Raw genomic sequence first — 24,821 nt, 5'->3', positions numbered from 1 at the left:
AGAGATAGTCATGCAGCTTGTCCACTACCATCCACTTTAAGGCAAGGAATTCCAGCTTGTGTGCAGGGTAGTTTCTTTCTGTGTGGGATAAACTCTAACTGATAAAAGCCACAGGTCTCAGCTTCTTGTCATACTGCTGGTAAAGGACTCCTCCTAAGCATCCCTGCTAGCATCCACATGTAAAGTATATGGCTTTGTTGAGTCAGCATATGCCAGCACAGGGCATGTGTGAGGCAATACTTAAGCTGTTCAAATGACTCTTCTCACTCAGGAGCCCAATGACTCTCGATGAGTTCTTTAGAACCTCTCGATCCCTTAGCCTTTTTCATAAGGATATCTTTATCTGTTTCATCTGCTTTCTCATCATTTCAGAGCAAATGATTGAGGGGTCTTACTATCTTTGAAAATCCTTCCACAAACCTTCTATAGTAACTGCAGAACCCCAGGAAAGATCGCAGATCTGTGATAATTTTGGGTCTGGGCCAAGATGTCACCACTTCAACTTTGCCGGGATCTGTGGATATTCCATTTGCAGGCACTACATTTCCCACATAGGTCACTAAAGGTTGGAAGAACTTGCATTTGTCCAATGACAACTTCAGGCCTTCCTTCTCAATCCTGTCCAATACCTTCATCAGTCTTTCTTTGCGCTCCTCTAGGGTCCTCCCAAAGACAATGATGTCATCCAGGTGGACTAAGACTTCTAGGAGATGCATGTCTCCAACTGTTCTTTCCATGATTCTCTGGAAAGTTGCCAGTGCATTTGATAAACCTTGAGGTAAGCGATCAAACTCAAGAAATCTCAAAGGGGTGATGAAAGCAGTCTTCTCTTTATCTTCTGGGTGCATAGAGATTTGATAGTATCCACTACTTAAGTCTAGCACACTGAACCACTTACTGCCCACCAGGAAATTTAGAGCATCTTCAATCCGGGGAGTTGTGTACTGGTCTGGAATGGTTTGCTGATTCAGAGTACGATAGTCAACACACGTGCAAATTGACTAATTCTTTTTACTGACAAGGACAATGGGAGGGGCATGTGGACTTCTTGACTCTCGAATTATCCCTGTGGCTTTTAGTTCTTCCAAATGTTTTCTTAAGTCCTCCAGGTCTCCTTGGGCTACTCTTCTGGAATGTTCCCTGAAGGGCCGGTCCTCTTTTACACTTATTCGCTGTTCTGCACTTTTTGCACAGCCCACATTTTCTTTTTCATTAGTAGCTCTTTAACTCTGGTTAGTCACTCAGGGGGCAAGAGACCACCTCCTATCTCAATACCTTCCAGCTTCAACTCATTGGCTCTGCTCTCATTCCTTGTCAACAGAGAAGCAGGTAAGGGAGTGGCAGCATAAACATTTTCCAAATGCACTTGCGAACGCAGGACAATGGGAGTACATCCTTTATTTTTCAACCCCACAGGAAAAGTGTCATAAGAACTAGTTCCAGCCCCAGTGACGTCACTTTCTGGATCCATTTCCATCATGAGATGAGAGGAAACTGTTTGTCCACACATCCTCACTTTGACTCTCAAGCAGGTGACCCGACCAGGATGAAGTATATGCTCTTTCCCAGACAGGGTCCACACATGACCACTTTCATCTTTCTTACTATCCTGCTCTCTTTGAAGGGCACAGAAAACTGGTCTCAGGAGAGCATGTAGTGTTGGGTGTTCCTGGGTCAACTGAGGCATTAGCATTCTTCTGACGAGGTCAGTATTTGTCTCCACTAAAATATATGCTGAATCCTTTCCTTTTGGCCTGGGGCACATGACAGCGAGTGTTTCAAAAACTTCTGTTGACCCAACAACTGAAGTGGAAAATTATAACTTGAGTGAGACATAACCATCATAAGGGAACTTTCTGTCACTTAGCCCCCAGATCTCCAAGTCTTCTAACTTTGGTAGAAGTCTCTGTACAGAATGGTGATTTGTGCACCAGTATCTAACAGTGTTTTACTATACACTCCTTCTATTTTTACTGACATGACAGGGGACGGTCCCAGTAGACCATCAGGTAGTTTCTGTTTCTGGTGTTGTTCAGCTGTATGGCAGTCAGCATGTGGTTGAGGTACCACCGGTTGACCTCGCCATTTTAATGGATAAGACTCTTGCTTAGTAATGCTTTGTGGTCTCAGATGCTGAGATTTTGGCTGAGATGGCTTTCCAATTCAGTTGTTCACCTCAGATGAGCTAGAAGTGTGCATAGTAGGTAGTTTATTTCCCCTATTACAAGGGTTAATGTGGAAAGGAGATCCAGGATGCTGTCTCTTGATGTTAGATTTTATCGAGCTCTTTGTAACTGGGCACTCAGCTGGCTCCTTCACTGAGGCCCTTTGAAGTTTCCCTGTATTGCAGTAGCCAATAATAGTTCATTCACTCTTTTCAAGTTCTCTGCATTAGGACACTGTCGCTTTATATGCCCTGCATCTCCACAGTGAAAACAAAATCCAGTAGGAACTCTGAGCATTGGCTGATTCAGTTCTACCCTGAGTCCTTTCATGGAGGTTCTAGCTGATGTATTCCTCCCTTCAGCTAAAGTTATCACAGCTTTCTGCAACTGTCTTGGTGACTTGAGCTATGGCTTCAGTCAGGGAAGACACCTGCATCTGCAATTGTGACACCTCTACATTGCGTGCGCTCTGGGCCATGACTCCTGTTTGAGTAGTGAGCATGGCTATAGGCACCTGCTGGTGTTCACTCACTGTTTTAGTTGCTGTTGAACACTGAGATTTGGCTTCCAACAGGGCTTCCTCTTCCCTCACCTCTTTAACCAACTGAGAATAAGTTAGAGTCTCTTCCCTACTTCTCATCCTTATTTTCCTCACAATGGGGTCCATAGCTTGAGCTCCCTGTAAAATTTATCCGATCCATACTTGGTCAGCTACTTTCGGATCCACCTCCTTCTTTAGGATGATCTGGTGGAGCATTTTATCTAATCACTTAATGTAATCAGATAGTTTCTCACCAACTTCTTGGTATGTATGTTGAAACTGATACAGTAGGTCAGCAGCCCTCTTGGTCCTTCCAAACATATCCTGCAGTACTCCTAAATAGTCCTTGGCCATGCAGTCTTGCTTACCCATCCTTAATTTGCATATGGTATCTGCACCTAAGCCCTTTAGACATTCAGATATCCACTGCTTCTTCTGAGATTCTGGGATATCCCATTCCTCTAGGGCTTGTGAAGCCTGATCCATCTAGGATTTAAAATCTTCCTCTCCCTGAGGTGTGGGTTGTTTGCCAGAAAAGAAACACAATTTGTGGTAGCCAAACCCAGTGAATGGCTGTGTAGGCTTTAAGCATTTTTCTACAATACTTCCCAAAACATTCAAAACTTCAGGCCCTATAGTATTTATGGGCAGTGAAGCTGCAGCTTCTGGTGTAAGGTTCTGACCTACTTGGATAGCTTCCACAGGTATTTTCTCTGTTGCTGAGGTAGTGCACTTCTCAGGGATTACCACACGGACTGCACTCTCACCTGAAATTTGTATACTCGAAGGTATGTGCACATACACTAAAGGACTTTTCCATTCTAATAAGGCCAATGTGCTTTGCTCTCTAGGGTCCACAGTGCTGTCCAACAAAAATCCACACCCCACAACTGGCAAGGATCCTTTGACTTGATGTATTTGCATATCAGTCCATGTGACCTCTGGCAACACCAGAACTAAGCAATGCTCTGACTGAGCATTGTGCTGTTTGCACCACTTAGCGGCTACTTCTGGGTTCATGTCTCTGCTGGATTTATTTCCACACATACACGGGAATAGGGTGGAGTCCAAGGAAGTACAGGCAATCCTGAACAAGCCCCCAAATGTAGGGCACCCACAGGTGCAGCTGAAGAGATATGGGTTCCTTCCTACCTGACTCTGGTGACACCCCTATTAGGCCCAACACACCAAGGTGGCAAGGGGGACAGATTTTATTCTAGGTGACATATCTAGCTTAAAAAGGCAATAGCACAACCATAAAAAAAATTATTTCAACAGTGCACCAGTTAGCAATAAGGCAAGGTGAGATATGCATGCAATGAAAACATACATTCACCCTCTTCCCCAGAACTCAACAAAAGAAGGTCTTGGCATTCAAACATGCACAAAGAAGGCAATATTAATGAGCAGTAAAGCTTTATAATGCAGCAATACAAACAAGGGAAAAATGCAACGTCATTAAGCAACAAAAGAGTAACACTAAAACAATACAGATATTAGAAAATACAAACTGTAAAAACAAACAAAAATGAAAAAAACTACTAAAATCACGAAAATGACCAGCAACAGTTAGGTATATCCTTTTATTCCAAAACAATGAAGCGCTTTTCATCCGATAGGTAAATGAACTTCATCAGATAAGGTAAAGAATCAAATAAAATAATTTAAATAGAAAATGCATCTAGTCAGCTGATACATCAGTATCAAGAATTAAAGCAATATTCCCCTTATAACAGATGTACTAAAACAAACTATTAATTATACATAAGAATGTTTAAAATACATTAAATATATGTTCTAATTTAAAAGAAACAAAAGCAGCGGAAGAAATAGCAGCACAAAAGATTCTTTGAACAAATACTTATATGTAAAAAGTTTAAAATTAATAACTTAAAATACTACACATTAAATAATAATTTCATATTATTGTAAATATTATATTACAATGATATGCTCATATAAAAAATAAATAAATGTTATAAAAATAAATACAGCTGTATTGTAAGATGTACAATAATAACTACAGTAATCAGTGTCCCATCCTATATACGTTTACCTACAGAGACTTTTTAATTTAAGGATAGCCATAATGGAGCACATATCCTTAAGCCCTGGCCAATTATATGCATATAATTTAATCTGCCACAGCAATTCACATTTTTCAAGTTCAATTTCAATTGGGCCCCCTCTTATAGTAGGTATTAATTGATCCAAAATCCAAAATTTAAATACATGTGTGGGGTATTCAAATGCATGTTTAGCTAGTGTATTTTCTCGCCTATTTTTTGTTTATGTTATAAATATGTTCGTAGATTCTATCTCTTAATCTACAAATAGTTTTGCCAACATAAAACATGGGCAAAGTTGGCATTTAGCTAAATACACTACCATTTTTGAATTACAATTGAATTTCCCCTTACTTTTTAAATCAAAATTGTTGATATTTATAAAGTTACCTGTTAAAATATGTTTACCGTATGAACAAGCACCACAATTGTGCATGCCTCGTTTATTAGTATTGTTATTAATATTATTAATACTTTCTAATAGTTGTTTAAAATTCTTGTCTCTTCTAACTGTAAATTTAGGCATTTCTCCTATTTTCTCTATCAATTCTTTACTTTCCTTCAGAATGTTCCAATTTTTTGAAACAATAACTTTTGGGAAGTAAATGTTAGAGTTAAAAGTCAAAGTAAAGCTATACTCAAAAGAGGAAGTTCTCTCCACAATTATTGTACTAGTGGTACCATCCACTGTTTGACTATTATGGTCTTCAAGTGTATTTAATGTTGTTTCACAAATAACTACTTCTATAGTTTCTCTCACAATTGGTGTGTAAATGCCCCTACCTCTTTTCTCCTGAATTTCATCTATGATATTATCCAAGAAAATATCCGGGTATGCCCTTCTAAGAAACATATTCCTCAGATTTTTACATTCTTCTTTAAAATCCTCTTCTCTTGAAATCATTCGAGCTGCCCTTACCAATTGTCCCTTCACTACGGACTTTTTTTGAAACATAGGATGGGCACTTGAATAATGTAAGAAGGTGTTGGAATATGATGGTTTTCTATATATTTTTGTTTCATATTTTTTTATCCGTGATGTGTTTGATCAAAAGAACATCAAGAAATGCAATTTGTTTTTCTTGAAAATTATATGTGAATTGAAGGAATTCAGTACTTTCATTTAGGTACTTAATAAGGTCTTCAGCCTTATTTTGATTTCCCTTTAAATAATATAAAGATATTATCTAGGTATCGAGTGTAATACACAATTTGAGAATTTATATGTTCTCTACTAAATATATAGTACCTTTCCCAATAATTCATGACCAAGTTTGCAAAACTTGACCCGCAAGGTGACCCCATTGCTACACCAGTTTTTTGATGGAAAACGTTGTTCTTAAACGTAATAAAATTATGTGCTAGTACTATATTGAGTAGTTCTTCTATAAGAACTAATTCTGATATGGGCGCACCTTTTTCGTTTAAATTTAATATTACCCACTCGATACCCAGTTCTTGTGGTATAGAGGTATAAAGGTCTTTTACGTCAATTGTAAGTAGGTTATTATATTCATCAAATTTTATTTCATTAATTCTTTCTAAAAATGACCAAGAGTCCTTGCTTATACATTTTTCGGAACTTACATATTTCTTTAAAATACCATCGACTACTTTTGCACAAGCGTAGGTTGCACTATTCCTACCATCCACAATAGGTCTAAAAGGTGGATCAGTTAAATTTTTATGTATCTTTGGCACACCAAATATGAGTGGAGCAATGGGTGATGGCATAATTAGGTAATTATACAAATCTATATCAATTCTCTGTGAAATGAATGTCATTTATATAAATTTTAACCCTATTATTTGCTTGATTATATTCATTTATAGACACTTTAGTATAGGATTCAGATGATAATATCATTTCAATTTTATTTTCATAATCAACTTGGTCCATGAAAACCAGACCCCCACCCTTATCTGGTTTCATGATACGGACCTTAGTTTCTTTCAAGTATTGTATCCAGTTAATTTCATTTGTAAGATTATTCCTACTTCTATCATTCTTTCTTAAATAATCAATGTGTCTGAAATCAAGCTCACACATTTTTTCAAATATGTACAAAGAATTGTGTAATGGTGGGTTGTAAGTACTTGAAATTCTGAATTCATTTCTATCCATTCCACTCCTATTACCCAATAAAACTGCCAAGTTCAATTTCCTCCCATACATTTTTAAGTCCAAAATACAGTTTGTAATATTAAGTTTTTTGGTAGGAATAAACGTAATTCCTTTTGCCAACAAGTTGGCCAACTCAACAGGGACAAAAACTGAAGAGTAATTGTAGATAGAAAAATCCCCTTCAGTGTTCTTAATAATCAGGGGGGTCCTATTCGGAACCATGTAGTTTATTTCCATTTGTTGTGTTTCTTCCTCTTGTTCTGCTTGTTTTGGGTTCTCCCCCTCTGAAAACCCTGTTGGTTATAACCCCACTGATTGTTATTATATTGGGGGTTTGATTTGGATTGATTAAAAAGATGTTGGCTTCTACGCGGTCCCTCATCATTATTAGTGTCCTCAATGTTTGAAGAAGTAGGTTGTGCATTATTAAAAGACACCCCCTGTATGGCATTATTGGATTCCATGTTTTGACCGGAATGGTCAGAATTTGCATAATCTTGGATATTTTCAGTTTGTAGGCTATTGCCGCTATTATTTCCTTGCCCTTCCTTTCTATTCCCATACATTCGCCATTGTTGTGCTGGTGGTGGGCGTGGATAAACCAAGCCCTGCTCATACTGCAGATGATCATGCTGCAGTTTTTTATATTTAGTTGCTCTTGCCTTATTAATAAAGGAATCAATGGTTTGAAATATATGTGTATACTCAAATTTGTATCTAGAAAAGTCAGGGTGTATTTTAATCTGAGTGTCCAGTAAAGTGATATTTACATTAAATTATTCAACCATTAATCTATAGTTTGTTTTCATTAGGTCTAGTAACTCTAGACCCTGTTTGTTAAACAATTTGAACAAGTCCAGGTGGAACTGAGAATCTGGAATGAGACCTGTAGGATATTGACAGAATCTTAAACCTTTCGGTACTAGTTGCAGTCTCAGGCACTCATTGAAATATTCTATTTCCAAAGAAAGTTTCTTATATTTCAATAAAATATGGTCAAAATCATTTAACAAGCTGGGTAAATTAGAATTTTCCCTAGCCAGACTCACCATTACATTTGTGATATTCGTCTGGGTTAACCCGTCGATGTAGAAAGCCATTCATTTAGGTTGGGGAGTCCAATAAGCCCTGGGTTCGAATTAACATCTGTTGTTGCTGAACTGTTAAGAGTATTACCAATATTATTATTACTGTTTACTTGTTCTTATCTCTGAAAACCATTCCCATTGCAGGGAAGCGTGAGTGGAGGAGAAACCACTCGCTGACCACATGGAATGGAAGCCAATGGTGTCGGTGATAGCGATCGGTTATTTGGCACTGTTGTTGATAAAACTATGCCGGAATTATTGGCGCCAATATTTAAATTCATTGGAGTGCCATTACCTTCCACCGTAATGGAATCAAGCTGCTGCCGCTGCTGTTGTTGTATATGTAGACTGTTGAGCGTGTCTACTTTTTCAGTTAACTTTTCAACTTGTGCCAACATTTGCACAAGTAATAAATTGTTATTACCAGTTTCAGTTGCTGTTTCTCCAGCCGATGCCCTTAATATTAAGAAACAAGTCCACAGAGTTATCCAACTGATTGCTAGCCATAATACAAACTGTAAAAACGAACAAAAACGAAAAAAACTACTAAAATCACGAAGATGACCAGCAACAGTTAGGTATAGCACCCAACTGAAATTGAACTTGAAAAATGTGAATTGCTGTGGCAGATTAAATTACATGCATATAATTGGCCAGGGCTTAATGATATGTGTTCCATTATGGCTATCCTTAAATTAAAAAGTCTCTGTAGGTAAACTTATATAGGATGGGACACTGATTACTGTAGTTATTATTGCACATTTTACAATATAGATGTATTTATTTTTATAACATTTATTTATTTTTTATATGAGAATATCATTGTAATATAATATTTACAATAATATGAAATGATTATTTAATGTGTAGTATTTTAAGTTATTAATTTTAAACTTTTTACATATAGGTATTTGTTCAAAGAATCTTTTGTGCTGCTATTTCTTCCGCTGTTTTTGTTTCTTTTAAATTAGAACATATATCTAATGTATTTTAAACATTCTTATGTATAATTAATAGTTTGTTTTAGTACATCTGTTATAAGGGGAATATTGCTTTAATTCTTGCTACTGATGTACCAGTTGACTAGATGCATTTTCTATTTAAATTATTTTATTTGATTCTTTACCTTATCTGATGAAGTTCATTTACCTATCGGACGAAAAGTGCTTCATTGTTTTGGAATAAAAGGATATACCTAACTGTTGCTGGTCATCTTTGTGATTTTAGATATGAGAAAATGCAATGTCATTGAGCAGCAAAATTCTTGAAGGCAACAGTACTAACACAAGTAAAATGCAATTGCATTGAACAATGAAGATTTATAATGCAACAATACAAATATGAGAAAATGCAATGTCATTGAGCAGTAAAGATTCTCTAAGGCAGCAGTACTAACATGGCAAAATGCATTATCACTGAACAATAAAGATTTATAGTGCCACTATACAAATATGAGAGAATGCAATGTAATTTAGCAGTACTAACACCCTCTACCCCTTGATTAATTCTAAACAGACCAACTATGAAACACTCTATTATACCCTGTTCACTGGCCAGTGACTACTTACAGTCTTGCTTCCGGCATTATGGGGCCCAGGTTGGAGCTGATATGGATCCCAGTTACTTGTAATCCACAAAGCATTTGGGGGGGGGACCAGAATCTTATAAAAATATAAAATGATGAGAAGAGCCTCTCACCACTCTGTTGAGAATATCCTAGTGACCAGGCGCCGTGGTTCCTCTGATTAGAAAACTAGAAAATCACCTAACAGAACTCTGGTAATCATCTATGGCTTCTCGGTACTAGGCCCAAGGGAACTTCTATTCTTGCTGAATCATAGCAGGCATGGAACTACTGGTTTTAGACTTCTCTCCTGATTCCACAAAATGCCATGATCCAGGATTTCAGCAAGAGACAGACACAATCTGCTACTTTACTTCCTTATCCCAAAGTACTAAAAAAGAAAATCCAGTCATGCAGCAAGGCCCTTTTTCCCTTCAGCTATGTGTTTCAATCTCCCCCCCTTCAGCTAGTGTTCCAGTCTCTTCTTTCACTTTCGAAATGGTCTTTTATATTCCTGAAAAGGAGCTCCACCTTGTGGTGTAATCGAAAACTACAGTCTATTACTTCTACAATGAAATACAGTGGGAGCTACACCTAAATGCAATGTCACGCCAATATTTCTCAGAAAGCTTGATCATATCCTGCAAAAACTTCCTTCATATGGTTGTCTTAAATCATAAGACTTTCAATGCAGGCCGCTTAGCTCTGCCTTCATATTCCTATAAAACAACATCATAGTTATCATAGTACCAAAGCAAGGAGACTCATCCTCTTTAAACAACTTCTGCTGAATATGCCTCCAGCCTCCACTACCAAAATACTTGTAACAGCCATTTCCTGCCAAACAGAAATCTACCTCAAAATGTTTAAGCACTCTGCAACTTGCAGCATAGCTTTTGTAAGGATGCTTTAAATCTTCCTATCTTTTACTAGCTTACTTTACATGAAAAAGGATAAAGGCCTCCTAAATGGAATAGTTTTGGTGGAATTAACAAATTTCTTTTTGGTACATTGTGTTTTATTGAACTTACTTTTTCTCAATATTTTTGCTAACACAGTTGACAGAGTAGTTGGATTACTGAAGGCAACAATTGTCAAGGTGTTTAATATCATAAGCGGGATTGGATATTAATTATAAAACCTTTGTCCCTAATGATAGGGTCAGCATTTGGGTTGAGTATGTGTGTGGGAGTGCTTGTGGTTAGGGTCAGAGTAAGGGCTAGGAAGTGGGTAGATGCGTTTGAAGTTTGTGTGTGTGTGTGTGTGTGTGTGTGTGTGTGTGTGTGTGTGTGTGTGTGTGTGTGTGTGCGTGTGTGTGCGTGTGTGTGCGTGTGTGTGTGTGTGTGTGTGTGTGTGTGTGTGTGTGTGTGTGTGTGTTCTTTTGTCTTTTTAGTGGTACTGTTAGGAAAAGGATGTTTAGTAGACTAGCCTGTAAGGGTAGGGTGAGGCTTAGCATACATGAATAAGGTGGTCATCCCTATCTTTACTCAAACTCCAACCCTACATAGGGTACTGAACAAAATCAGGTCTGCAAATAGATGAGTAACTGGTGGTCTTTGACTGAAAGATCACAAAGGACATTACTTGACTTTTTTGTCCAGTTTAGCTACTTGTGAATGCAGCCATTTGGCAAAAGGTAAGATGAATATAAAGTGTCTATTAACCATAATTTGTTGTAATGATTTTTCACTTATTTGCAATATGCTCCTTTCATTCAGCCTTGTGTAAAGTTGAATAAATTAATCCTATTGGTATACACTTTCAATAAGTTAACTAGATACTTCAAAAATCCTTGCTTTTAGAGTTCACATGACTCTTTCTGCTCTCCCAAGAGGTAGTAAAGGATTAAATGTTCATACACTTATTATTCTTTTAAAAATAAATTCAGTGATATCAGACATTCCTGAATAAAGCACTCTTGTATGCTAATGATCTGATGCTGTATAAATCAGATTATGATCCTGTACTCCTTCAACAACAATTAGTAAAAAATGTGTTCACTGCTAATTTCCTAATAATCCACTAGTCAGTAAATTCTAAACAAAGCCCATGATGTTTGGAATACTATCCAAACTAAAACTTTGACTGGCATTAGGGGACATCCAGGAACCTATCCTTTCAGAAACAGCGATAAAGTCATTCCCTTTAAGTGCCTAGGGTTGTAGTTTAAATCAATGCTCACTTTCTTATCTAATATACACAAACTTTACCTGAAGGTCTCCACATCTTAGGGCCTATTCAATGCACAGACAAGTTCTAACCAGTAAAGCCATAATCATTGTTTCCAGAAATGTCTCACTACCATCTCTAGACAAGTATCTTCCCATCCTTGCTTCTCTTTTGGCAAAAGTGTTTACTACTTTCAGAGTCTTTTAAATGAGATGTAGTACTTTACAATAAATAAACATTCCTGAATGTATCACTGCAAAATTCTCCCTAGACTTGAGTGGTTATCCATTGCAAATGTACCACCTCACAGCTTGGAAACATCTCTGACAACACAAAACAGAATAATCTGTTTTTTTTTTTTTCAGTTTGACATTAACTGTTCTCTCACAAAATCTCCATTCTGCAGAAAAGCATTTAGTATTACAGGCTTTATGATGTGGAATGGCATCACTTTATCTGATGCATTCTCTTAAAAACCTAGCAAACTGCATTACATCTTACCTTTAACACTTTTCTCAGAAACCCATGTGCATGTGACATCATCTGACTTTACCAAACATCACTAACTTAACTTCCATTGGTTCCCTTGTCTAAATTCTATAAATGTGCCCTGGTATTCATAAACATGGTGTGTAGATGTCTACAGGCAGCATCAGGAGTCTGGTGTCCAGATTTTTGCCTCATATTTTTGGTGTGTTCCTCATAAAATTCCTGGTAAATCACTGATGACTGAAATTACTAAAATGCATGGTTACAAAAATCTTATTATTCTATCAACTTAATAGTTGATAAGAGCAGTATTTAAAATCTGTCCCTATTTTTGGACCATTGTCCGCACATTATTTAGGCTTTGTCCAGATTTTTTTGTACTAAGAAGTTGAGAAATATGATATGAACCATAACCAGGCACACTGTGTTTAGTATGCCTCTAGGGAATACTGTAATTCACAAACATGAATTATGGTAACTCCCAGAATTCCCAGTAATCCCCAGTATCACTGCAGCATATAACAGTCTTCTGTTGCAAAGGACCTCCTTGTATCAAATACATATTAGGCACTCCCATGGAGAGGCTCCCCCATATACTAACAGCAAAGATATAGCCTCCTAGCTTAACTCTCACTTCATAAACTCAATCCAAACTCTGTCCAACCAGCTAACAAACACTAATACCTCATCTAACACAACCGCTGGGAACACTCCTGACAATACTACCAACCAACCATCCTTCTCCCTCTCTCCAGTCCCTACATCAAAAATTAGAAACCTCCCACTCAAACTAAAACCTACCACACCAGCTGCAGACGGTATACCCGCTAACTTCCTAATAGCAGCTGACTCTCCTTCTTAGCCAGTATCAATCCTAATAAACAGGTCCATTCAGGAAGCTTATGTACCACAACTATGGAAAATATTCTACATTATACCTCTTCACAAAGGAGGTAAATCTTACGATTTTTCCAACTATAGGCCAATAGCTATTCTTTCCCCATTATTTAAGCTCCTAGAGAAATGCATACACTCACAAGTTATGCAATTCCTAGACACAAAGAAGCTTCTCTCATCCACTCAACACGATTTCCGCCCTCACCAAAGTACAACTTCTGCTCTTCTCTCATTCACCAACCTGGTTAATCAACATAGAAACAACAACTATGTATCTGCTACCTTTTTAGTCCCCTCAAAAGCTTTCAACATTTTCTCACACCCTAAACTACTGGACACCCTTCATTCTCTATCCTTTACTTCCTCTACCATCCCCTGGTTCAATAGCTACCTATCAAACAGACAACAATCTGTACAATGGCACAATGAGCTACCCCTTCCTCTCCCTAACTCTATAGGAGTACCTCAAGGCTCAATACTAGGCCCACTACTTTTCATTATCTTCACAAACAATCTATATACCTCCTCTAAGCAAGCCTCACTAATTCAGTATGCAGATGATTCCACTCTCATCTGTGCAGCCCCATCTGTCAATACCCTGCAACAACTAGCCCAGGAATCATTCTCCTCTATTGAAACTTGGATCACTGACATCCAACTTATTCTTAATCCTAACAAAATCAAACTTCTGCTGTTCACACCTAATAAAACAAAATCCTCTCCCTCCACTTTCTCTATCTCATCTAGGAATGGCACTATCATCTCTCCATCTACTCACACAAAACTCCTAGGAGTTGAAATAGACAACAACCTATCATTTTATCTTCACATAGCACAAACCATTCAAAAAGTTCATAAGAAAATGGGAACCCTATACAGGCACAAAAACTATATCACAGCAAAAGCATGCATCACTCTAGCTCAAACTCACCTCCTGTCGACACTTACTTATGCCGCACCAATCCTAACCCACGCTAAAAAATCAGATCTGCATAAGTTAGAGTCATGCTATAACAAAATTGCCAAATTTGCCAACAATTCCCCCTTTAGAACTCACCACTGCCAAGTACTAAAAGAAATTCAATGGCTTGAATTTCCTAACTTACTATCTTACCAACAACTCACCTACGTCTTTAACATCAGAAACCACCCAGACAAAACTCCAGCCCTCAGTCAGCTAATAACCTCCAACTCTTCCAGTCGCCCTCTACGCTCTTCCAATGAACCCCTCCTCAGTGTTACTACTGCTAACAACACTGCAGGTAAAGCCCTTTATTCCCACATTATAGCCAAAAAATGGAACAATCTCCCCATGAATATAACCTCCACAACAACAAATACAAACTTCAAAAAATTACTCAAATCTCATCTCAGGAAAACTTGGATTTGTCTGTGTATCACTTGACAATCTCTATACCTTTCTTCTTTCTTCTGCCAATATGCTCCAGTCTAAGCATCACACCATATCTATGTACATAGAAATACTGACTCTTATCATATACTGTTCTTTGTGCTCCTTCCTATGCATACTTACTAAAACTGTAAGCAGTACTTACTACCTTTGTAAAAATTATTTCAAACTGTAACTTTGTCCTCCAAAACCTGTTACCTATTTGTGAACTAATTTCTGAATATATCTGTCTGAACCCTTGTAAATATTATTCAACCTGTATCTTAGTCCTACAATGCCTGTTTAACTATTGTTAACAACGTTTTGAATAACTCTGCTTGTAATTAAGTTGTTTCTATTACCTGTTATGTATATTTCTCATTGTATACAAATCTTCTTAAATGTGGACCAGGGGTCATTACCATGTTATGGTAATAAGGGTATCAGGTATTCCGCAACCTCTCATTGGTGGAACTCTCAAGCGTCACTCTCTGGTAGTGGAACAAGGTAATGTGTGAAAGTAAGTTTGCCTACACCATAGACAACTCAGTTGATGGTATGAATTTTAATTTTTGTAAGAGTTAGCAGAGTTCATGTGTGTGTGTGTGTGTGTGTGTGTGTGTGTGTGTGTGTGTGTGTGTGTGTGTGTGTGTGTGTGTGTGTGTGTGTGTGTGTGTGTGTGTGTGTGTGTGTGTGTGTGTGTGTGTGTGTGTGTATTCCTGTTGTAGTATATTCCTGATCAGCGTACTATTTAGGCAACGGAATCACTGTGGCTGGAGGGTCAGCACCATTGGTAGATACACAGTTGCTATCTCCTAGGTTCCCCCACCGGGGCCAGCTGTTACTTGAATAGTGTTGGATCTTTGAATTGTATGTGCTTGAAGGCAGTGCTTTGTACATGTACTCTATGCATGGAGTACTATCTTTACACAATGGGGCAAGACTGCACATATGGTCTTGCTCCACTGAGTACTTATCTTTCTGAACTGGTATAGGTTCATAGGTTGGTACTAGGCTATCAGCCCTAGGGCCTATACAAGCCTAGCCATAACAATTCCCTGGCTATTTCTTCCCACAGTATTTACTTCCTTGGACCCCTGTCTAGCAGGGTGACTGACGTGATCCCCAGGGTGAATTTCCTATCTCCCATCCAATCATCAAGGTTCCTTTTGAAGAGGGCCAAAGAGGTGCTCTGCTTGACATGTATGGGCATTCTGTTCCAGAGTCTGGGGAGTCTCTGGGTCAGGAACCTATCCCTCCAGCATGTTTTGTTTATTGTGATGACAAGGTTTAGATCCCTGGAGCATGTGTCTCTGAGGGACTGGGATTTATTTAAGTGTACCATGTCCAATAGCTCTGGGTTTGACATGGCCTTGTATGTTAAGCAGAGATCACCTCTGAGTAGACGATATGCAACAGAGTATAGGTGGAGTTTTTTTAGATGGTCAGCATAGGACATCTGTTTTAGTCCTGTGATTCTTTAGTGAGGTATTTCTGCGGCTTTTCCCAGTTGTTGCAGATGTCTTGAGAGGTACATACCAAACAGGACATTGTATTCTATAATGGATCTAATGAGGAATGAGTACAGTGGGACAATGACTTCCTTTTTCCTGGATGAAAAGCCCTTAGTGATGAGATGTGCCACATAGAAGGATTTCCTGACTGTTGTGGCGATGTGGTTATCGAAGGTGAGGCCACTGTCCACCTGTGTCCCTAAATCTCTTATCACACTTTTGGTGTTTAGTGTACTGTCACTCATGTGGTAATTCATGGGTACCTGTTTTTTCCCAAAGGAGATAACTATACAATTCTTGGCATTGAGCCTGAGCCCATGGCTCTGGCACCAAGCATCTGTTTCTGTAAGGCCCTTTTGTAGAATATCCACATCATTTGGAGATTCAATAATGGCTCACAGTTTGCAGTCATCTGTGAACTTTGTTAGCCAGAGTCCCTTAGTGTTGGCCTGTACTTCAGAGAAGTAGATGCTAAACAAAAGCGGTCCCAGGACTGAACCCTGGGGTACACCACTTGTCACTTGTCTGGAACTGGATTTGGAGTTGGCTACTTTTACAGTGTGGGTTCTGTCAGTAAGCCAGTTGGCAACCCATCGAGTGACGTAGGGATTAATGCCCAGCTTAGTAAATTTATCTATGATTCCAGTGTGGGGGATGGTGTTGAAGGCCTTGGTGCGGACCAGATAGGCTGTGTGGACCACCTTAACCTTGTCCACAGCTCTGGAGACTTATTCAAAGAAGTCAATCAGGTTCAGGAGACAAGATCATCCCTTCACGAACCCAAACTACATGGGGTCCAGTGTCTGAAGGTTGCCAATATCTTTGTTTATAAGTTTCATGATAATGCATTCCATGGCCTTGCTGATCAAGCTCATCAGACTGATGGGGCAGTAGTTCCCGGGATCCAAGATGGATCACCCCTTGTGGAGTGGAATAACTGTAGCTGTACGCCACTCAGTGGGCATGAAGCCTGAGGTGAGGCTATGATTAAACATGACACTTAGGTGAGATGCCAGTTCATTTTGTAGTTCATGTAGTACACAGCCTGGGATGTCATCTGGTCCCATGGATGCTGTATTCTTAGCTTTGGAGAGTGCATTTTTTACCTGTGTGGCCGTTATTTCTGGAATTTGGCAATCTTTCGGTATTGAGATGGGCCCTTTAGGGGGTGAGAGGGAGGTGAAGTTTGCACGGAATCGATCTGCCAGGATACTGGCAATATCCTTGGGAATCAGTATATTTAATGCCATTCTGCTGTAGCTCAGAGAAGATCTGAGCATTGCCATTTAGATTCTTGACATAGCTATAGAATGTCTTGTGGTTGTCTTTGGAATCTTTGGCAATTTTATTTTCATAACTAGCTTTGGAGGATTTTATGAGAGATCTCAGCTTCTTACTGAGGCTGATAAGGGAGTTTATTGCATCCTGGGATTTTTCTCTTTTCTGCAACAGTTTCTTCCTTTTGTTGTAAAGTTTGTTTATGGCAAGGGACCACCAGACTGGCTTCCTTTTTTTGGAGGCGAGCATCTTGGCTCTATTTGGGATGGCACGATTCATGCACGAGTGGATGTGCTCATACAGTGCCTTAGCGTAGGATTCAGCAGTTGAACTTTCAGTTCCCATCTGCATGGGTGTCATGAAGTTTGTCACTTCTGACTTGAGTAGCATGAAGTTGGCTTTGGAGAAGTTTTTTACAGAGGTTTCCTTACTGGGGGGTGGGAGTGGGATGTGGATGTCAAGAGTGATTATCTTATGGTCAGACCTGACCAACGAGGGGTTATCATAGGTGTGGAGCATCGATTTCCCATGTTGGTAATGACCAGGTTTAGCATATTGGAGCCCCTGCTGGGACTATGGATTAATTGATCCAAGGCATTGGAATTTATGAATTCCAAGAACCATTGGGCAAAGGTGTTACTACATGAGTAGTTTTCCCAGTTAATGGCAGGGTAGTTGAAATCACCCAGTATTAAGGTGTTTGGTTGTATCTTAATATTTTCCAGTATGTTTAGAAAGGTGTAGTGAGAAACCTGGGGCATGGTGGGGGATCTGTAGCAAGCTACAATTTGGATTTCAGTCTTACCTAGTGTTAGTTGCACCTGGAAAATTTCAGATGCATTATGTTGGGCAACTAGCCTGGTGTTGTGAATATCCTTGGTGAATATGGACACTCCTCCACCTTTAATGTTTTGGTCCTGGTTTGGTGGCTGAAAAGTGTGGTAAGAGTTGTAGCCTGGTGTTGTAGGGGTGGTCTCTGGAGCCTTGAACCAGGTCTCAGTTACTGCTCAGATACTGATGTTTTCCATTTTTAGGAGTGCCATGAGAGAGTGCATTTTGAGGTTTAGACTTGTAGTATTACTTAGCATTACCTTCAGATTTTGCATGCTTGTATCTGTTACGGTGGTGGTTTTGTCCTTTGAACTTTGCCTAAAAAAGGCACTATAGGGGTGGCAAGAGCCTTAGCCAGTAACCTGAATCCCAGGGGCAATAGGTGCAGACCATGTCTGGCAAAGCATCATAGTCTGTCGATCATGTCGTCCCAGGCAGACAGATACTGGATCCCCTTTGAATGAGACCAGAAGCTTAGCCAATTGTTGAAGTCAATCATTTTGTCCTTATACTGTGATATCATTTTGGGTGAAGGCAGGATGCTACTCAGGGCTAGGGTCATACCTGCCTGGGCCACAGGATCCGAGAGCTCTTCCATATCATTTTTCATGTAGTCCAGGGAGGTATATCTCAAGTCATTCACTCCAACATAGACAATGACAGAGTCATATTTGTACTTGTTGTGGAGTGACTTGAGTGCATGCATTATGTGGTGGATCCTGGCAGCTGACTGTAATTTTTTCCTTGTTCAGCCTGGTGAGTGGGACATCATGCCTGACTATAGAGTCACCTATGACTAAAGTGTTGAGTACGTTGTCTTGCCTTAGGGGCTGTTGTTGGGTGGCACACTGGTGTTGTCAGCTATGTGACACCTTGGTTGTGATTGGTATTTGTTTGAGTTTCAGCTTCGGAGGACCTTGTTGCTTGGGCAGGTTACTGTTAAGAGCCTCTGCATATGTGGGTTTAGTATTGCTATGTGTGGGTGTTGGTGGTGTGAGTTTAGAAGGGCTATGTGTTGCTTGAGGTGTAGTGTGGGTGTTAACCTTCTCCTCTTGACTGTCTAGCACAATCTCGGATGGAGAGAGCTTTGCTTCCATTTTGGCTATGTAAGTGCATCTCTTGCAGGTTGTAGTGTTGGGTGGTAGGAAGAGAGGGTTGTCTGTGTACATGAGGAAATTGCTGCATTGCCCCAGTATGCCCAGATTCACCAGGTGGACAGGAGAAATCACCAAAAGCTGACCCTTGGGCATGCCTGGTTTGATGCTTTTTTTTTGTAAAATACAAGAGCTGTTTTCCCTTACCTTAGCAAGGTATTTTGCACTTATAGGGTGTTTAGTGCCTACTATTAATTTCTCCTTACTAACAAGAAGAGTTGAGTGCTTGTATCAGTTTAAGACTTCCTAGTGCTTTCCAGCGGGTTTTAAAGCAAGTGTTAGTCACAGGGATGCTTAAAGGTAAGATGAAAAAAAATGGTTTATCCTAAACACTGCACTGTGCACTACAGGAGTTAGATGTGAAAGTAGGTAACTTAAGTTTTACCTGTCTAAAAAGTTAAGTTTTAGTGGAAAGTCACAATTTTTAAAACAGCAAGATAGATTGAAAGGGGGTGGTCACTTTTGTATTCTGATGCTATGGAATACAGTAGGATGGCCAATAACTTTAAATAGTTGAAGGGGAGTGATTTCACAAAATGATAATTTTGTGCTTACTCACACAAGCCAGTAAAAACAAAGAGGAAATGAGATATATGGTCAAATTAACATGAGGGGCAGACAACTAGAAAGACAGTGGTGCTTAAGAACACAACAGTAACCGGGTGGGAAGGTGGGGAAAATGTTTCTGCCTGACTCACAAGAGACAGAGCTGTGGTCTCTTTTCAAGTTTTAATATGCAGTTAAAAGCAGAATACAAGTAAAACACAAGGTAAATAAAACAAATCACAGTATTCAAAATAGAAAAAGACAATATAGTAATACAACAAATAAAAAGCAAACTAAACTTTCCCTCACAGCAAAGTGTAGCAGAGTCTGGGTGTGCCTTTCTAGTAAAGTATGGGCTTGGTACTCTGATTTATTGCTTACTAGCCATGCCTCATTGCGCAACAACATCTATTAATTCTGCCCATAGTGTGTCACCACAGGGTACATGCTTAGTGATTAGATTACATTTCTAAAATGTTATAAATTTACTGCATCATTATTATTATTATTATTATTATTATTATTATTATTATTATTTCCTCCTTGCTTGAGCTGCTTTTAAGCTTAATCAATGAACCTATTACATATTTCCATTTTATCTGCTGGGACTAAATGTGTATTCACATCACTTTATGTTATTAACTTAGTGTATTCATTTAATAATGCTGTCTATGCTGAATAGGAACATGGGGTCTGATGAAGTCTTTTGATAAGACAAAAGCACTTACTGTGAGACCGTCCTGTATTTATGAAATATCCAAGCACCATTAAAGTCTTTGCATTTTAAGATCTGTGTAATCAGTATATTCACTTGTGGAATCTTCTTAGATTTTTTCCCCCATTATTACCTGACTTAATATTGGATCATGGCTGCAGCAGATCCATTTGGTTAATCTATACACCTTGTAACTCATTTCTGTTTTTAAATAAAGTTTGAATGTGTCTAATTGGTATGGAAATTTTCCACATCCATACAGGCATGGCTGACTCAAAATGACACACACACAGTACTCTTTCATAATTAGTGCTTACACCCCACTGCAGACATTTCACACACTCTAAAAAAAAATAGTTTCTATAATTTCACAAACAGGTTTGATTAATGACTGAAAATAAATGTTCTTGTGTGCATCCCACAGGAAATCGCTTTGATTTTATTTTCTGTTCTTCTCCTGACTACAGGCACCCACATGCAGAAATATTATATTGCACGTTATGCAACACTGCCATACAGTAAGACAAAATATCTGAGTTCACTAATGTCATGGGCATTTTAAAGGCTGGAAACACAAAAAAGTTGGTCTTTAAAGTCACTGAGCAACAACAAAACTACAGTCTATTTATAGGGAGAAATAGCTTCATAAATTCAAATGGAATATAAGAGGAACACCGTTGCCGTGGAAACAAGGATGATAGAATTCAAGAAACTGCCAAGAAGACTGGAAAGTTGCTTTAAGAATATAAGATAGAAAAAAATGTGGAGCGGTAGGAAATCCACTCTCACCTTTTGTCAAATCTTGTCAGACACAAATTAGTGAAACCTGCATGCTGTATCTGAAGAAGTAGTGGAATATAATAATTATCACGCCATTTTATTTAGTTGTACATGTTACTAGACATTTATTTAATAGGGCATAGAATAATTGCATTCCTGCTACAGCAAAATATTTATACTGTTACATTACAGGGCCCTATTTAACATGAAAGAGCAGTTTCCAAGAGAACATACTGAAACTGGGTAAGAATTACAATGTGAGATGTTTTTTTTTTTTAATATCCATTTTTTTTAATATCCATTTATTATCTCACATGCTACCATGTAAAAGCACCTCAACCAAGAAAAAGGCATTGCTCTTCTGAATTTATATCTCTTTGATATTTACATTGTGCACCTAAGGATACTATTTAAACAAGAAGACATAACTATATTTACATTGTAATGGGATACTATGTACACCTCAGGTGTGAAAAAGCACATTTATCATATCATATACCGTCATCAGCACAAGAATTGCTTTTATGATACTACACATGATACACTGCAATGTCTTTTTGTGACTATAACATCAGTGAAATATATCTTGAGGGAGAAGAGAGAAGAAGGAAAACATCAACATTTACATGATTTTATAAACAAAAAAGCTAATTTATTATAGTCACTTCACATCTTAGGATGGCACATTGCCAAGTTTTTATTAATGCACAGCTTAATGGCTTTCAGTTAAGTTCTTAAAATTGCTGCTTTCCCTTTAGCATTTTATCTCTATGATTTTATCTCTTTCCCCTTTGTATTTTCCATCCTTTTACCTTTTATTACTTCTCATCTGTTTTGCCTATGCTGAAACAGATGAAATATTTATTAGATGCAGCCGCGGTGGTGCAGTGATTAGCATTGCCGCTTCACAGCAAGAGGTTCTCCGGTTCAATCCTCAGCTGGGTTGCCTACTTTGTGGAGTCTGCATGTCCTCCTTGTGGTCGCTTGGACTTCCTCGGGGTGCTCTGGTTTCCTCCCACATCCCAAAAACATGCTGTAGGTGGATTGGACACTCTAAGTTGGCCCTAGGCATGTGTGCATGTGTATGCCTTCTGTGGAAGGTTGGAGGCCTGTCTGGCAACTCAACACCATAAAACTCCACTGCCAATCATGAGTGGAAGGTGATCTACTCTGGCAACTCCTAACTCGGAAAAGGCAGAAGAAGAATGCATTACCCATGTGTGTACTGTCATGTAACATAATTAACTGGTAGGGCAACAAAAAATAAAATATGGGGAAAAATAAAAGATGGAAGGTAAATAAACAGCAGAGTGATATGTAAAACAGAAGAAAATACTCACTTAAACAATTTGTACCCTCACTTTAGAATGAAAGAAATGGCATTTGGGCAGTCTGATAAGGACCAAGACAATGAGGAATGAGCTGCCCAGAATTAGATGACCAAACAGAGCTTTCAGTACATTTGCATTATGACTTATTTTTTAATGCTGGCAAGGTTGAAGTTACTAATAATACAAAGGGATGCAAACAGTTTCTACCTGCATGGGAGAGTGTCAGGAGAGAAACCTGCAAATACAGCAAATTTTAGAAAAGTAAAGTTTAGTCATCTTCAGATGAATGATTTGTCTCTGCTGATTCAGTGCTTAATGAAGCAATCTATCTCAAAGCAGCACTTCAGTTTGTTGATGGTCTATGGAATATGGATTCCACTGTTTAATTTCTCCAAGTCCTTTGGGTTTCTAATACCCTGACGGGAATGGACTCCATTCCTAAGTTAGGCTACAATCAGAGTTTGTGAAATTAGTATTGTTTCGTTCTTTGATGCTAACCAAACGTTCTCTTTGCAGCATCAGTAATGTGTCCATCATTATGTCCTTCTGTAATTCATACGGAGTTATATGTACTGACTGAATATCTATGCACAACTGTAAATTATTTGTATTAGACCCATTGCTCCTACTACTATTGGAACTGTCTGGGAATCTTTCTTCCTCAATGATCTCATTTGTGCCTACAAATCCTGATATTTTATGACTTTGTGCCTCTCTGTAGATAAGACACTGTAATCACTAGGAGTATTAATTTCAATGATCAATGCTACTTTTGTCTTTTTTATAGACTACTATATCTGGTTTTCTTGTGTCCGTTTTTTTAACTGTTGGTAACGGGTGATCCCATATGATATACACTTCATTGTTCTCTGTAATGTTTTATGGTTCATGTTTCCAGTGTCTCTTAGCTACTACTATATTGCAGTGTTTGCACAATTCCCTGTGCAAAACCCTTGCCACATTATTTTGCCTTCTAGTATACAGGCCCTCTGCCACTGATGTATCACACCCAGCAATAAGATATGCAACTGTTTCCAATTCTGTTTTACAGAACCTGGATTTGTCTGTCTCTCCCACATTTACAATGGACTTTGTATATAAGTGTGTATGTAGTCCACTGTCCTAGGCTGCCATTATTAATCTTTCATCTTTTGGTTCCAGTTCACCTCTTCTTAACTTTTCCTACTACAATTCTTGGTCAACATGAGGTTGTTCCAGGAGATCTCTATACTTGCCACCGTATTCATAAATTTTCCAAATTTCTTTCCTTCCCATCTGATCCTTTTCCTTAAATTCTTTCTTTTATTTTTTTGGCACATTCAATTACTGTTGGATGTTTATCTACTTCTGGTTTGATTTACATTCCTGCTTGACACCAAAATGCTTCTACTAAATTAAGCTACGATGTCATCTTTGACTTCTTCTCATGTTTTAAAACTGTCATATGCTAGGTGAGCTCAGCAAATATGCATGCAGCCCCATAATTGCAGATCTACACGTAATCAATTTCAAAGAGGCCTATACCTCCTTCAGTGCAAGGAATATATAATCTTGGTATACAATGATTTTTATATATCATTTGATAAGCATAAAGCATTTTTAAGTCCTAGACTAACTGCCCTTGCAGGACATTTTAAGTGCAGCCAGTTTACTTTTTTTGAGCTCAAATTAACTTATCCCATTTTGGTTAGAGATTGGTCTTAGCCATCCCATGGTCAATAATTATAGATTACTCCTAATTGCAGATCTACACATGTAATCAATTTCAAAGAGGCCTATACCTCCTTCAGTGCAAGGAATATATAATCTTGGTATACAATGATTTTTATATATCAGTTGATAAGCATAAAGCATTTTTAAGTCCTAGACTAACTGCCCTTGCAGGACATTTTAAGTGCAGCCAATTTACTTTTTTGAACTCAAATTAACTTATCCCATTTTGGTTAGAGATTGGTCATAGCCATCCCATGGTCAATAATTATAGATTACTCCTAATTAAAATAACTGGAATCATACCATAGATAATTTGAGGGAACCCATGCATGGGATAAACCAATTAGAGTTGCCTCTGCCCATTAGAACTACAGGGGCAGTCCTGTGGTACATTTTCTGTTTCCTTTTCATAGATCTAAGTTGCACTTGAATATGGACAGGGAAGAACTTTACTTTGTGTGGATG

Source organism: Protopterus annectens, chromosome 1.part2 (assembly GCF_019279795.1).
Source record: "Protopterus annectens isolate FY-2018-M chromosome 1.part2, PAN1.0, whole genome shotgun sequence".
NCBI classification, from domain to species: Eukaryota; Metazoa; Chordata; order Ceratodontiformes; family Protopteridae; genus Protopterus; species Protopterus annectens.
Note: the sequence above shows the minus strand (reverse complement) of the source record.